Source organism: Micromys minutus (assembly GCF_963924665.1).
Source record: "Micromys minutus genome assembly, chromosome: 31".
Lineage (NCBI taxonomy): Eukaryota > Metazoa > Chordata > Mammalia > Rodentia > Muridae > Micromys > Micromys minutus.
The window spans coordinates 25,560,980-25,576,467 of record NC_137966.1 but is presented as its reverse complement, the minus strand read 5'-3'; the positions used below and the strand labels follow the sequence as shown (position 1 = coordinate 25,576,467).

Here is a 15,488-nt window from a genome sequence, read left to right as displayed (position 1 = left end):
TCTCTGTTGAGAACTCTCTGCTTGGTTCTGTACCCCATTTTAAAATTGGGTTATTTGATTTTTTTTGTAATCCAACTTTTTGAGTTTTTTAAAATATAATTTGGATATTAGTCTTCTGTTAGATGTAGAGTTATTGGCGATCTTTTTCTAATCTGTAAGTTGCTGTTTTCTCCTACTGATATTGTCCTTTGTGTTCAGTTTCATGTGGTTTCTTTTATCAATTATTGATCTTAGATGGCCTGAGGCATTGGTATTCTGTTCAGAAAATTGTCTCCAGTACCAATACATTTAAAGTTATTTCCCACTGTCTCTTCTATGAGATTTAGTTTATCTGGTTTTATGTTGAGGTTCTTGATCCACTTGGACTTGAGTTTTGTGCAAGGTGATAAATATAGATTTATTGGCATACTTCTGCTTATAGACATCCAGTTAGACCAACTCCATTTGTTTGATATGCTTTCTTTTTTTTCATTGTGTAATTTTGGCTTCTTTATCAAAAATTAAGTCTTCATAAGTGTGTGTGTTTATTTCTGGGTCTTCAGTTTGATTCTACTGATCAACCTGTCTGTTTCTGTACCAATACCATGCAGTTGTTTTTAATCACTATTACTCTGTAGTTAAGAGTACTGTGTACTCTGTATTCTGAGATCAGGGATGGTTATTCCTCCAGAAGTTCTTTAATTGTTCAGAATTGTTTTAGCTATCCTGGGCTCTTTGTTTTTCCTTATGAAGTTGAGAATTTGTCTTTTAAGGTCTATAAAAAATTGTGTTGGAATTTTGATGGAGATTGCTTTGGTTGTGTAGATTGCTTTTCATAAGATGGCCATGTTCACTATGTTAATCCTACCTGTTCATGAGCATAAGGAATCTTTCCATTTCCTGATATCTTCCTCAATGTCTTTCCTCAGTGACTTGAAGTTCTTGTCATATAAGTGTTTCACTTGCTTGGTTAGAGTTACACCAAGATATTTTATACTATTTGTGGGTCATATGAAGGATGTTGTTTCCCTAATTTCTTTCTCAAACTGTTTATTTATCATTTGTACAAAGGCTACTTCTCAGATCCTCATGGAACTCTTTCTGAAATGTATCACATACTCAGACACAAAGCTAGTCTTGATAGATACATGAAAATTTAAATAATACTCTGCATTCAATATGACCACTAAGGATTAATGCTGGATATCAGCAACAGATAAAACAAAACATTCACAAATGTATGGAAACCAAACAATTTACTACTGAATGACTACTGGGTCAAGTCAGAAATTAAAAATAAATAAATAAAATACTTTCTGTAATTGAACGAAAATGAATACACAACATACTCAAATTTATGGGACAAATTATAAGAGCCACATTGTGCCTACATAAAAATGTTGAAGAGATTTCATATTAGTAACAGCACATCTGAAGTTTCTAGAACAAAATGAAGTAATTACAGCCAAGAGGAGCATACAGCAAGAAATAATCAAACTCAAGCCTAAGATAAATAAATTAGAAACAACAGTAAAAGCAATACAAAGAATCAATGAAAGAAATATTTTGTTCTTTGAGAAAACTCACAAGGTTGACAAGCACTTATACAAATTAATTAAAAGGCAGAGAAAGAATATTTAAATTAACAAAGTTAGAATTGAAAAGAGAAGACATAACAGATACCAAAGAAATTCAGTAAATTGTAATAACATTCTTTAAAAACTTATACTTTACTAAATTGGAAAAATATAAAAATATAGACGTTTTCTCAATGGGCACCACTTACTAGAGTTATGTCAATATCAGATAAGCATTCTGAACAGATCTATAAATCCTAGTGAAATTGAACAGTCATAAAATACATCTGCTCCCACCCAAAAACAAACAAACAAACAAACAAACAAACAAACAAACCCAGGTTAAGTGATTTTAGAATTCTACAAAACTTTCAAAGAAGAGTTAATGCCAATACTCCTCAAATTCCACAAAATAGAAACAGAAGGAATACTGCTCAGTTCATCTTACAAGGCCACAGTTATCCTGATAACCCAAACCACATAAAGACTTAACAAAGAAAGATAATTACAGAACATCTTTCCTTATGAACATAGATGCAAATATTTTAATAGAATTCTTGCAAATTGTACCAAGGAACATAGCAAAAAGATCATCCACCATGATTAAGTAGATTTCATCCTGGAGATGCAGAGATTGCTTATTATATGTAATTTGATAAATGTAATTCACCATATAGACAAAATTGGAGCCAAAACCACCTATGATCATCTCATTAGATGTCAAAATACTTTGATAAAGTCCAACATCCTTTCATAATAAAGATCCTGGAGAGATTAGGGGTAAAAAGGATGCATTTCTACATAACAAAGGCAGTTTACAGCAAGCCCATATTCAACATCAAATTATACCTATTCAACATTGTACTTGAAGTCTTAGCTAGAACAATAAGACAACTGAAGCAGATCAAGGGGATACAAATCAGAAAGAAAGCAGTAAAAGTGTCTTTATTGCCTTTGATATGATAGTATACGTAAGTGACCCTAAAAATTCCCATGGGAAACTCCTACAGGTAATAAACACTTTTAGCAAAGTGACTGGATACAAAACTAACAAAAGTCTGTGTCCCTCCTAGATACAAACAACAAGTGGGCCGAGAAAGAAATTAGGAAAACAACACGTCTCGTGATAGCCTCAAATTACAGAAAATATTTGGGGGGTAATCTAAGCAAGCAAAAGGCTTGTACAATAAAATCTCTAATACATTGAAGGAGGAAAGTGAAGAAGGCATCACAAGGTGGAAAGATCTTCCATGCTCTTGTAAGCTTGATACAGAAAAAAAATGTCCATCATATCCAAAGCAATCTACAGATACAATGCAATCCTCATCAAATTTCTAACACAATTCTTCACAGATCTTAAAAAGAAAATTCTCGGCTTCATATGAACACACACACACACACACACACACACACACACACACACACACATACACACACACCAAAAAGAAAACAAGAACAACAACAACAAAATCCCAAACCAACTCCAAAACCTGAGAAAACTGAAATATACTGAATGATAAAGAATTGCTGGAGGTCTCGCCATTCCCCATTTTAAATTGTGCTATAGAGTTTTAGTAGTAAAAACCAGCATGGTAAGACACATTGATCAATGAAATTGAATCAAAGTCCCAGAAATAAATCCACACACCTATTGACACCTGAATTTTGATTAGACAGAAATATACACTTGAAAAAACCAACCAAAGCATCTTTAACAAATGGTACTGGTCAAACTGGATGCCTGTGTGTAAAAAAAAAAAAAAATCCAAATATATCCATACTTACCCCTTGCAAGAAACTTAACTCCAGATGGATCAAAGACCTGAATATAAGGCCAAATACACAAACCTCATGAAAGAAAAAGGGAGGTGAAGTGGAAACTTATGGATGTTGTTTTGCTAAAGCAGACAGGTAAAGGAATGTGTCACTGTAAAAGGGCACAGGTAAAAGGCTAGGGCAGATCTGTGAAGGAGTCATTGAAAAAGGTAGAGGCGAAAGAATGTTCTGCTAAAGCAAGCATGCGAAAGAACATGTGGTGAAGGAAGCTTTGCTTATGACACGCATGTATTGGTCCACCTTACATTGCGTAGTTGACTTTGTCGGGACTCTATTCAGAGAAATGCACTAAAAACATTCCATGGCGCGCTGCAGTTTCTTTCCGCTCTCTCAAACTTGGGCTGATTGGCATAGTGATATCAGCTGAAACAGACTCACATGGAGTTTGTTAAGACTCATGTGCTGAGGCAAGGCCCATGAAGGACATGTGATGTTTGGAGGGAGTATCGGCAGGACTCCGTGGACAGTGACTGAGGCTAGGCTTTCTTACAGAGCTGGCTGTGCAGCATTTGTTGGTCTTGCATCTTCAATGATACTTCGTTGAGGAAGACTTGAATCTCTTGAGTCAAGAACTTGAGTCTCTTGAGTCAAGAACTTGGGTTCTTGAGTCAAGAACGTTTTGTGGTGTTTCTGTTGGCCCTGGTCCCTCCTGATGACTCATGCTGAGGCTGAGGCCTGGCTGTCTCTGCTAGGTTCGTGTTTACTATTTTACTCCACTGAACTGGACGGCTGGTGTATCCACGCAGTGTTTACAAATGGATCGAGCTGCTGCTGCTGACCTTTAACTGAACTTCGGATTTCTTGACAACACGGATGGGAGTTGCTCCAAAGAACCTTTCTAAACAGTTCCATCACAGCCCCATCTTTCTGTTCTACTACCTCTGGTGGGTGGTGACCGGCTAGAAGAGTGGCTAATGTGTTTGAGAGCCGCCATTAAAAACATGTTTTGAAAACTTTAGTTACAGTGGGGTACTCACTGGCATAGGAGATGGTTTTCTGAACAGAACATCTTTAGTATAGGTACTAAGATTAACAGTAAGCAGGACCTCATGAAACTGAAAAGCTTCTGTAAGGTAAAAAACTCTATTATTAGGACAAAATGGCAGCCTACAGAATAGGAAAAGATTTTTATGAGCTGGACCACTGGTATTTTAAGTTTGTAAGTTGTTTTAAAATTCACACACACACACACACACACACACACAGACACACAGACACACACACACACACACACACACACACATATACATACACCACACACGAGAGAGAGAGGGGGGGGGAGGGAGGGAGAAGAGAGAGGAGAGAAGAGAGATGTTCATTTTCTGAAGTGTTGTTATCCTAGAGAACCCTAACTAGTACAGATGACCCAGTCCATGAAATGGAGTCTATACCGTAATGCTTAGTGACTGAGGAGACCAGATGGCCTGGAGACCTTGGATAAACTAAATACGACTTAAGCATCAACAGTAGCGACAACAAATGAAGCAACAGAATGAATTTAATGACACCCTGTTGCACTTCTGAAACAGTGCCTTTGCTCAGCCATCACCAGAGAAGTTTCCTCCTGCAAGAGACGGCAACAATACAAAGACCCACAACTAGACAATGTACAAAGATGGAGAGACCTTGGAACCCTCAGCCCAAAACAGTATGTCTCCATCAAATTACTCTCCTTGTGCCCAGGGAACTCCAGAGGCGAGGAGGCTGACAGAGCGTGAGAGTCAGAAGGGATGGAGAACATTAAGAAACCATGGTTCTAAATCAACATGTCTGATGCACATCTGAACTCACAGAGACTGTGGCAGCATGCTCAGAGCCTACATGGGTCTGCACCAGTTGGGTTCCTAGAACTGAAGAAAACATATGCCCCCACCCAACCCAGAAGCAATCTCCAAGTAATAATCACTTGCAAATAAAAATGTAGTTTCCTCCAGGAGTCTAAGTGAGGGAAGAGCTACTTTTCAGGGAAGACTGCGTGCCCAATAGAAGACGACAAAGGAAAACAAAACTGGTGCAATCTTCAGAGGTTCCTAATCTCAAAACATTGTAATAAATCTTCCTTTTTAAAAAAATATTTTTAATTTTTATTTTATTTAGATATATATCTTCTTCTTTCTTTTTATCCTACAGGTCTTTGTATATATATTATGGGTTCTAGTTCAGTGTTTTTATTTGATTATTTTTTAAATTAATTTTATTTATTTGTATGTCAAATGTTGTCCCCCTGCCCAGTCTCTCCTCCGAAAACCCTTCATCATATTCCCGCTTCCCTTTGCCTCTAAGAGGGTACACCCCCACCCACCTACCCACTCCCACCTCACCCCTCTAGCATCCCCCTTCCCTGTGGCAACAAGTCTCCACAGGACCAAGTGTCTCCCCTCCCAATTGATGCCAGATAGGGCAATCCTCTTTACATATGTAGCAGGAGTCAGGAACCATCCATGTGTTCTTTGGTTAGTGATTTAGTCTCTGGGAATTCTGGGAGGTCTGGTTAGTTGATATTGTTCTTCCTATAGGGTTGCAATTCCCTTCAGCTCCTTCAGTCCTTACCTTTGTCTTCCATGTTATGGGATGCTTGAGTGTGTGAATGGGTGGGTCTCTGTTCCTCCTTCTTCTGGGCTCTTCTGTTTTCGTGTTTTGTCCAATTCTAATGTGTTAGTTTTTGTTTTGTCTCATTATATTACGTTATTATCCCACAGAAGCATGTTTGCTTTTTAATAAGAGACCACAGTTATTCCTGTAGGAGTAGTTTTCACTGGGTCCATTTTGCATTTGGTACTTTCTAGAGATGCTTTGTCAGAACACGGAATGGGTAAAGACTATGAATAGAATATATAGTGAGGAGGTGTGAGAGGTGCCTCAGCTCTTCAATAAAGAACTCAGAATGTCAGTCATGGTGACAGTGCAGTCCGAAAGCTCTGTACAGCATCTGAGCTTCAGCTGTGATTGGCCTGTGCAAGGTCACTAGAGGCAGCACTCCAGCGTTTGAGCAGATGCAGAAAAACACTTAAACCGTTACCTGTAGTTTACCAGTCTAATGTTTGCCTTGAGAACACAATTCATCAGTGCCTCCAAGACCAAGAGGACAGTTGAAGAAGAGCTTGTGGTGGAGAATTCAAACAATTAGGAACTCAACAACAAAACAGAAGGTATCAGTGACTCAAATGTGATTCTTGTCCATTGACGACAAATCCCAGCTGTAGGTTCCAATAGCACCAGCTCTAAAGAGCAGAACAACACTCACAGAAGGCTGTCTCCTCGGGGCCATAAAATTAGAGTTCATAGAGTATAGTCAGCCTCTGTTTGTGAACAAAGAATCTTTTGATTTTTAATAAAAGACTTTTTTTGTTATTTCTAATTTTGAGTGTCTAGCCTACAAGAATTCAGTTCCTATGGAGACCAGGAGAGGGCGGTGCATCCCAGAAACTGGAATTATAGATAGTTGTGAGCTGCCATATGGGAGCTAGAAACTGAATCCAGGTCCTTTGGAAGAGCAGCAAGTGTTCTTAATTTCGGATCCACCTCTCCAACTTTCTACCCTGTTTTATTCTGATCGCTTTACATCTGGCCTTGTCAGGTCCTTGTTTTCCCTATACTCTATTAGTTTGCTAGTTTTTATTTTACAAGATTTTTTTTCTTAAACTGTTTCTTATAGTTTTCTAAAATTTTAATTATTGCTATGAGCCAACAATAAAAATATCTTTGCACACATGTAAATATTGATTTTATCCCCTAGGCCCATGTCCTAGGAAGACAATATGACTATACCTCTTTTATAGTTAATGATCTCTTCCATGTAAATAAGGGATCACAATCCTTTTGATATCGTGACAAGACATTGCCATCAATAAATAAGTTAGGTAACATTCAAAATAAAATAAATTCAAGATAAAATAAAATGCAGGAGTCCCAAGAGACACAGGTTGAATATACCAAGTAAAAACAAGGTCAAGTCATAGTAAACACACACACACACACACACGTTTCCTCCTGTACAATAAGTATTGAGTTTTCATACATACATGGTTTCTAGTTTAAATATCAATTAAAGCCACCTCATCTAAATTTATTGTGATTGAAAATTTTTGTCTGTACTATTTATAGTTTTAAGGGGAAACCGTTCTTACATTTGGCACTTGTGGCAGCTTTGAAGGAATGCTGTTCGTTTAACAACACTCTTGGGCTTCTGTGAGTTAGTAGCTTTGTCACAGCAATCTGTGGCATTGGGATGTTTTGCATGACTTAGATTGTTAGCTGGGATGTGTGTGATGGCCAAGTGCCCTCACTGAGCAACTGACAGAAAATGAAGGTCAACTTTGGATTTAAGATTTATTTTTTTAATTTACATATATTGGGTACTTTGTCTTCATGTATATCTGCACACTAGAAGACAGCATCAAACAGGTGTGAGCCACCATGTGGGTGCTGGGAATTGAACTCAGGACCTTTGGAAGAGCAGTGAGTGTTCTTAACCCCTGAGCCATCTCTCCAGCCCAACTTCAGAGTTCCAAGAAGGGCCTTCAGGGTTGAGACCAGAGCTTTGAGAAAATGCAGAGAATCTAAGGAATTGTGAGCAGTGCCACCAGGAGCATCTTCAGAGGGCTACTTGTCCATGTTATTGGCCATTCTGGAATAGTCTTTTCTACCCATTTTTCTTTCAAAGTTCAAAAAGTTCACTATGCTTTTTTTTTTTTTTGCCAACTTTGCATCAGTGGAAAGTAGACATGGCAGGTCTACCTCTCACCATTTACTAATACAGCCACAGAGCAAGGGAGGGTCACCCACCTCGTGATAGTTCGCTTTGTCTGCCCAATACGCTTTCCTTCACTTCAGCAGCCTGACACACCCATCCATCCGCAAGGGGCCCATTTTCCACTGCACACTGACTGACCTTCAGGTGCGGTGTGATGTCTCCCTCTGGAGAGCTGTAGTGATTTTGAACTTACCTTTGCACTCATAGGCTACAGCAATGAAAATGCAGGATGGAATGAGCGATGTCAGCCTTGGATACACAGGGGATGCTGTGCCGCCACAGAGGACGAGACCAAGACAGGAGGAGGAAGAGAGAAAGCTGGAGTTCAGTTTTCTTGGATTCCTACACAGCTCTTCTTCCAATCTTCTGGAAGATTCTATCATATTTTCTACTTTTATGAGTGAATACATTCCGACTTTTCTCCTGTACTTCAGACCCAGATTTCTCTCACTCACCATCAGAGTGGTTGTCTTAGCACTTTCTCCTGCTTCAACATATGCATCTATAAGTGGGGTACCCACAGAACAGACCCCTGAGGGATGCTGTGCTGAGGAGAAAGCTCTGAACATAAAATAACTGTTTATTGTTATTATTATGAACATCACTATTATGATATAAAGACCTAGAATCTAGGACTCTATTAGAGAGTGTATGTGCAGAGTCTGTCTTTAATATTACGAAAGGCTGTGATTGATAGAATCTGAAGTTGAATTAAAGAAATAAATACATTCTGACCTAGGGTTGAAAATCTTACATTAAACAACTGACCAGGCCTTTCTGATTTTATTATTATTATTAATTAATTATTTTATTTATTTACATCCAAAATGCTGCCCCCTTCTTGGTCTCCCCTCACAGAGTTTTTTTCTCCATCTCCCTTCCCCTTCATTTCCAATATGGTGCCCCCCACCCCTATAACCTCCTACCCTGGGGCATCAAGTCTCTACAAGATTAGGCACATCCTCTCCTTCTGAGGCCAGACAAGCCAGCCCTCTGCTACATATGTACTGAGGGCCAGCCCATGTATCTTTTTGGTAGGTGGTTTACTCTCTGGGAGCTCCCAAAAGTCCAGGTTAGCTGACACTGTTGGTCTTCCTGAGAGGTTGCTATCCCCCTTAGTTCCTTCAAACCTTCCCTTACCCCTTCCATAGGAATCCCCAACCTCCATCCCATATGTCTTAGGGTTTCCTTTGCTGCGAAGAGATACCACGGCCAAGGCAAGTCTTATAATAGACATCATTTAATTGGGGCTGGTTTAAAGGTTCAGAGGTTCAGTCCATTATCATCAAGGCAGGGACATGGCAGCATCCAGACCTGCAAGTTAAGAGCTGAGAATGTTATCCCCTTTCCCGGTTTTGCCTCTGGAATCCCCCTATCCCATTCCTCTCTCCCTGCTTCTGTGAGGGTGCTTCTCTACCTATCCACCCACTGCGACCAAACTGGCATGACATTCGCCTATACAGGGGAATTGAGCCTTCACAGTACTCTGGTTGGCAGGAAGCTCTTGGGGGCGGGGTGTCTGGTTGGTTGATATTGTTGTCCTTCCTATGGGGTTGCAAACACCTTCAGCTCCTTCAGTCCTTTCCCTAACTCCTCATGCCTCATGCTCATGGCAATGGTTGGCTGTGAGCATCGGCCTCTGTATTTGTCAGGCTCTGGCAGAGCCTCTCAGGAGACAGCTATAACAGGCTCCTGTAGGCAAGCACTTCTTGGCATCAGCTATATTGACTGGATTTGGTGTCTGTATATGGGATGGATCCTCAGGTGGGGCAGTCTCTGGATGGCTTTTTCTTTAGTCTCTGCTCTACACTTTGTCCCCGCACTTCCTTTAGACAGGAGCCATTCTGGGTAAAACCTCTGTAGATGAGTGGGTGGCCTCATTTCCCATCCTGGGGCCTTGCCTAACCTCTGGATATGGTCTCTCCAGGTTCTCCCTCCCCTTTGTTGGGCATTTCAGCTAATCTCATCCCTGTTTGGTCCTGAGAGCCTCTTGCTTTCCTGGCATCTGGGACTTGCTGGTGGCAAGACTTCCCCATCCTCCATTGCTACACACCTCTGTTTAAATTCCTGATTCTCTGTATATCATCCCTGTCTCCTCCCAGATCTAATCTTACCCCCTTACCCCCTCCCCCTCCTCTTTTCCTCCTTAATCCCTCCCACCTTCCAGCTCCTGTGAGTATTTTGTTTCCCCTTCTAAGGACTGAAGCATCCACATTTTGGTCTTCCTTCTTGAGCTTCATATGATCTGTGAATTGTATCTTGGGTATTCTGAGCTTTTGGGCTAATATCCACTTATCAGTGAGTATATACCATATGTGTTCTTTTGTGACTGGGTTACCTCACTTAGGATAATATTTTCTAGTTTCATCTATTTGCCTAAGAATTTCATGAAGTCATTGTTTTTAATATCGAAGTAGTACTCCATTGTGTAAATGTACCACATTTTCTGTATTCATTCCCCTGTTGAAGGACATCTGGGTTCTTTCCAGCTTCTGGGTATTATAAATAAGGCTGCTATGAATATAGTGGAGCATGTGTCCTTGTTATATGTTGGAGCACCTTGTGGGTACATGACCAGGTGTGGTTTAGCTGGACCCTCAGGTCCAATTTTCTGAGGAACCGCCAGACTGATTTCCAGAGTGGTTGTACCAGCTTGCAATCCCACCAACAGTGGATGAGTGTTCCTCTTTTTCTACATTCTCACCAGCATCTGCTGTCACCTGAGTTTTTGATCTTAGTCATTCTCACTGGTATGAGGGGGAATCTCAGGGTTGCTTTGATTTCCATTTCTGTGATGACTGTTGTAAGTGGGATTTAAGCATCCTCACTTGGCCCTTCCTTCTTTCACTTCTTTGGGTCTGTGGACTGTATCATGGGCATTCTGTATTCTTTTTCTAGTCTCTCTACCTATCAGTGAGTCTGCTTTACCTCATTCAGGATGGTATTTTTTTAAGTTCTATCCATTTTCCTGCATAATTCATGATCTGTTTGTTTTTAATAGCTGAATAGTATTTCATTGTGTAAATGAACCACCTTTTCTGTATCAAGTCTTTGGTTGAGGGACATCTGGGTTGCTTCCAGTTTCTGGCTATTGCAAATAAGGCTGCTATGAACACAGTGGAGTACAGACCTTTGTGGCATGGTGGGGGACATCTTTTGGGTATATGGTCAGAAATATACATCTGGGCATATAGCTAGGTTTTCAGGTAGAACTATTTTAAGTTTTCAGAGAAAATGCAAGATTGTTTCCAGAGTGGCTGTATCGGTTTGCAGCCCCGCCAACAATGGAGGAGTGTTCCTCTTTCTCCATATATTCACCAACATGTGCTGTCAATTGAGGTTTTGATTTTTGGCATTCTGATTGGTGTAAGGTGGAATCTTAATTCGCATTTCTCTCATGACTAAAGACGTTGAACATTTCTTAAAGTGTTTCTCAGCCATTTAAGATTCCTCTGTTGAGGATTCTCTGCTTAGCTCTGTACCTTATTTTTAAATTGGGTTGTTTGGTGTTTTGGAGTCTAACTTCTTGAGTTCGTTATATATTTTGATTACTAGCCAGCCCTCTGTCAGATGCAGGGTTAGTGAAGATTTTTTTTTCTTAATCTGTAGGCTGCTATTTTGTCCTTTTGATAGCGTCCTTTGCCTTTCAGAAGCTTCTCAATTTCAAGAGCTTCCACTTATCAGTTGTTGATCTTAGATTCTGACTATTAGCCTTTCGACACATGCTTCCATAGAGAACTTTGATGACCAGACTGGATGCTACACATCCAACCAGACACTGTCTTTTCCAAGGGTAGCCTGGGTTACTGTGAGTAGGAGCCTGCTTATTATCGAGGGGCCTTTGGCTTCTCTGCCTGACAAGGCTTTATACTATCTTGGAGGGAACAAAGAACATTTCCTACCTTGTCTAGGGCACTCTTAGGGCTTCATTTCCCAGAAAAAAAAAAGTTGAACCTTATAGTAATGTGTTGTAGTCTTACCATAAAGAGCAGGCTCTTTCTATTCAACTGATTTTGAGAATGTTCCTCCAAAGACAGCAGACTCCTCATCTTGGGCATTTCACCATCTTCAGGTGATTCTATTGCTCTGCTTTTGAACCATCGCTGCCCCCTTTCTGGGTGACTAGGGACCCAAAAGCATGGTTCTTTCCAGCTTCTGGCTATTATAAATAGGGCTGCTATGAACATTTCCCGGTGGCAGATGGCCTGAGCGTTTGGTCGGCACGCACGGGCCCTCTGGGTGGAAACAGAGTCCCTACCACAGAGTTCTTGCACCCCTGAACCAATGGAGGGGGGCCCTTTCCGAGCGTTCGGTCCAGACCTTTCTGTGCCCTGGCTATTCGCGGCGCCCATGCTCAGCTTCTTAACTAATTTCTAGGGATCCAGCAGATCTGCCGGTGTTGGGTTTGAACTGGGGGTTCTTTTTTCCTGTAAAATAGGTTGTGTTAGTCGGCTATCTGGTACTATAACGAATACCTAAGGAAATCAACTTGCAGTGAGAATATTTGCAAACAGTTTGGGAGGCTGTGTGGCTCATGGCTCCATTGCTTTTGGCTTATGACAGGGTGAGACACATCACAATGGGGACAACAAAGTAGAGCAAGGTTCCTTATCTCACAGTGAGATGTGAAAGAGAAGGAACAGAAGGAGCTGTGGCTCCAATACCTCCACCATTCCCAATCTCTTGAAGGCCTCCCACAAGGCTCCCACCTTTTAAAGGTTCCACACCCTTCCAAGAGTGCCATAGACAAGGGAACACACATTTTAATACCTGGGCCTTGGGAAACACTGTTCTCAACCATAGCAGAGGGTGCGGGTGATACCCTCAAGTATCTACCAGGATTGGGCAGGCAGGGGAGGGAGCCTGGAGAAGCTGAAAGGGGCTTGCTTCCCTTCATCTAGTGGAGAATCCAGACGAGAGCCCAGAAAGGTAGATTTTATGACTCCTTCCCACACACAAGAAGTCAGGTCACTGTATTTTTATTTAAAAATTAAGAATGTTTTTGGTGTTAATTTTGTGTGTGTGTCGGAGTGTGGGTGTGTGCACATGAGTGTAAGTGCTTATGGAGGTCAGAGGCATTTGGTCACTTGGCCTGGAGGCCTAGGCAGTTGTGAGCCATGTGAGGTGTGCCTTGGGAATAGAGTTCAGGTCCTTCACAAGGACAGTACTCTCTGCTCTTTCTTAACCCCGGAGCCATCTATTCAGAATGCTTCTTTGTATTTAAAACAATGCCTTTAAAAGCAAAAGCTGACCAAAGCCTTTAAAGACATCCCATGACCCCTTCATATATACCCACCCCTCCCCAGTCAGGAGAAATGTGAGAAGTCCTCAGGTTGCCTTCACAGGGATGGCAAGGCTGGTTAGTGCAGGGGGCCTGTGGCAGCAGCCTCTGCAGTGTCTGTCTGTCCTCACCCACCCTTCTCCCATTCTCAGGCACATCAGCTGTTTGTCGGTGTATAAACTGACACTGGCTGCTCCTTGGTATTAAGGGGAAGGTTGTTATTGTAGACATGGGGGAAAGAACAGTCAGCGGCATCGGGAAGAGTTCAGAACAGAGGGGGAAAAATGGTAGACGGGATGTGGCCGCAGATGGCATGTGGCTGCAGACGGAGACATGTCCGTGGCCGCAGACGGGACATGGCTAGCTATTTGTGAGAGAGGGGAGAAGAGCAGGGGATGGAGAAGAGAGAAGTCAGAGAGAGAAGAAGGAGGAGAGAGAAGGGGAAGGAGAGGAGGGAAGGGGAGAAAGAAGGAGGGAGGAGGGGGCAGAGTTACAGGAGGAATGGGTGTCTGGGGGAGGGAAACACATGCCGTGAAGGACTTTAGGGTGGAGAATGTGAGAAGGGCTAGGGAGCTAGTATAGACCTGCAGTGTGTGCAAGGCGCCTGCTGTTCTGTTGAGGGTCCTGGAGGCCAGCATGAGCTCTGTGTGCTAAGACACCACAGGTATCCAGGCATACAGCCCGTCGGTGAGGGCAATGACTCCTGGTAGAGGGAACCTGTTTCACCGTTCCGGAGGGATGCTGGTTCTATCTGACCCTCAGAGATCCTCCTACCGTACGTGTGGAGCTCAGAGCTGGATGTTTGCCACACCTGTTAGGGGTTTGGGAATTGCAGTTTTCTTTAGACCTTACAGTTAGGAAGGAAGGAGAGGGGGCGTGTGTAAGACAGAGAACTATTTTACAAGCAAAGTATTTATTTTATTGAACAAACAGGGATGTAGTACCCCCTCACCACAGATGAGGGGCCTCAAATGTTCCCTATCAGGTCATGTGTCTGCACTCGTGGTGCTCAGATGGCTGTGCAGTTTTCAGTCTGTTAGGACATGGGGTGTAGGTGCTGGGCACAGGACACCAGGGATGAACTTTGGAGGTTAGACCTACCCCCAATTCTGACCATCTGTCCCTGCAGTGTGAACAGTTCCCATCGGTCCCTGCAGTGTGAACAGTTCCCATCTGTCCCTGCAGTGTGAACAGTTCCCATCTGTCCCTGCAGTGTGAACAGTTCCCATCTGTCCCTGCAGTGTGAACAGTTCCCATCTGTCCCTGCAGTGTGAAGAGCTGCCTCACACGGGGACATGTTACAGATGCATTAGCTAAGGCGGGAGAGGTTACACACATACATGTCTGGTGTAGCACTGTGTAGATGATAAGAAACACACAGAATTCAACCCATGGAAGCCAATTTCAGAGTGAGCATTCTCAGTCTCTGTTTCAATTGCCTTGGGGGGAAGAAGCAGAAAAGGCTTTGGTTTCTGTGAAATACAGAGTCATCTTCAAAGTGGAGTAGAGAAAAGAATGCCAGGGCGACCTGGTTCTGTCCCCAGGTCAAGGTCAAACTGGAAAAGTTGGGTAAGGACCTGGTATTCTCTGAGCCTGGTAACAGCACCCCTGGCTCCCTGAAGCCCCTGCCTGTGTGTGTGAGTTCTGTGATTATTGTACACAGAGAAGATGGCTGCTAAAGCTGGAGAATACAGAAGAATGAGTTATTAGGATCCCCATAAAAGATAATCAGAGCCAGAAAGATGATTTTAATGGCTGCCTTTCAAAAAGGCCAGACACAGCCGAATATCTCACCAGCTCTCAAAAGCATTCTTAGTGATTGATTGACAAAGCCAGAGAGGGGAGTGAAGACCAAAGGGATGTGAGCATTTCTCTCTCTCTCTCTCTCTCTCTCTCTCTCTCTCTCTCTCTCTCTCTCTCCCTCTCCCTCTCTCCCTCTCTCCCTCCCTTCCTCCCTCTCCCTCCCTCCCTCCCTCCCTCTCTCTCTCCCTCTCCCTCTCCCTCCCTCCCTCCCTCTCTCTCTCCCTCTCCCTCTCCCTCCCTCCCTCCCTCCCTCCCTCCC

At 42.3% G+C, this 15,488-nt stretch overlaps 1 pseudogene across 1 annotated transcript in view; it reads right to left on the bottom strand.

Moving 5' to 3' along the window:
- The window catches only part of LOC308440457 (eukaryotic translation initiation factor 3 subunit H-like), a 65,466-nt pseudogene extending 50,743 nt beyond the window's left edge, over window positions 1–14,723 (bottom strand). The window contains exon 1 of the transcript in view: window positions 14,541–14,723. The product of the transcript in view is annotated as a eukaryotic translation initiation factor 3 subunit H-like (transcript). The remainder of the gene's footprint in view (window positions 1–14,540) is intronic.
- Window positions 14,724–15,488: the final 765 nt, after the last annotated feature.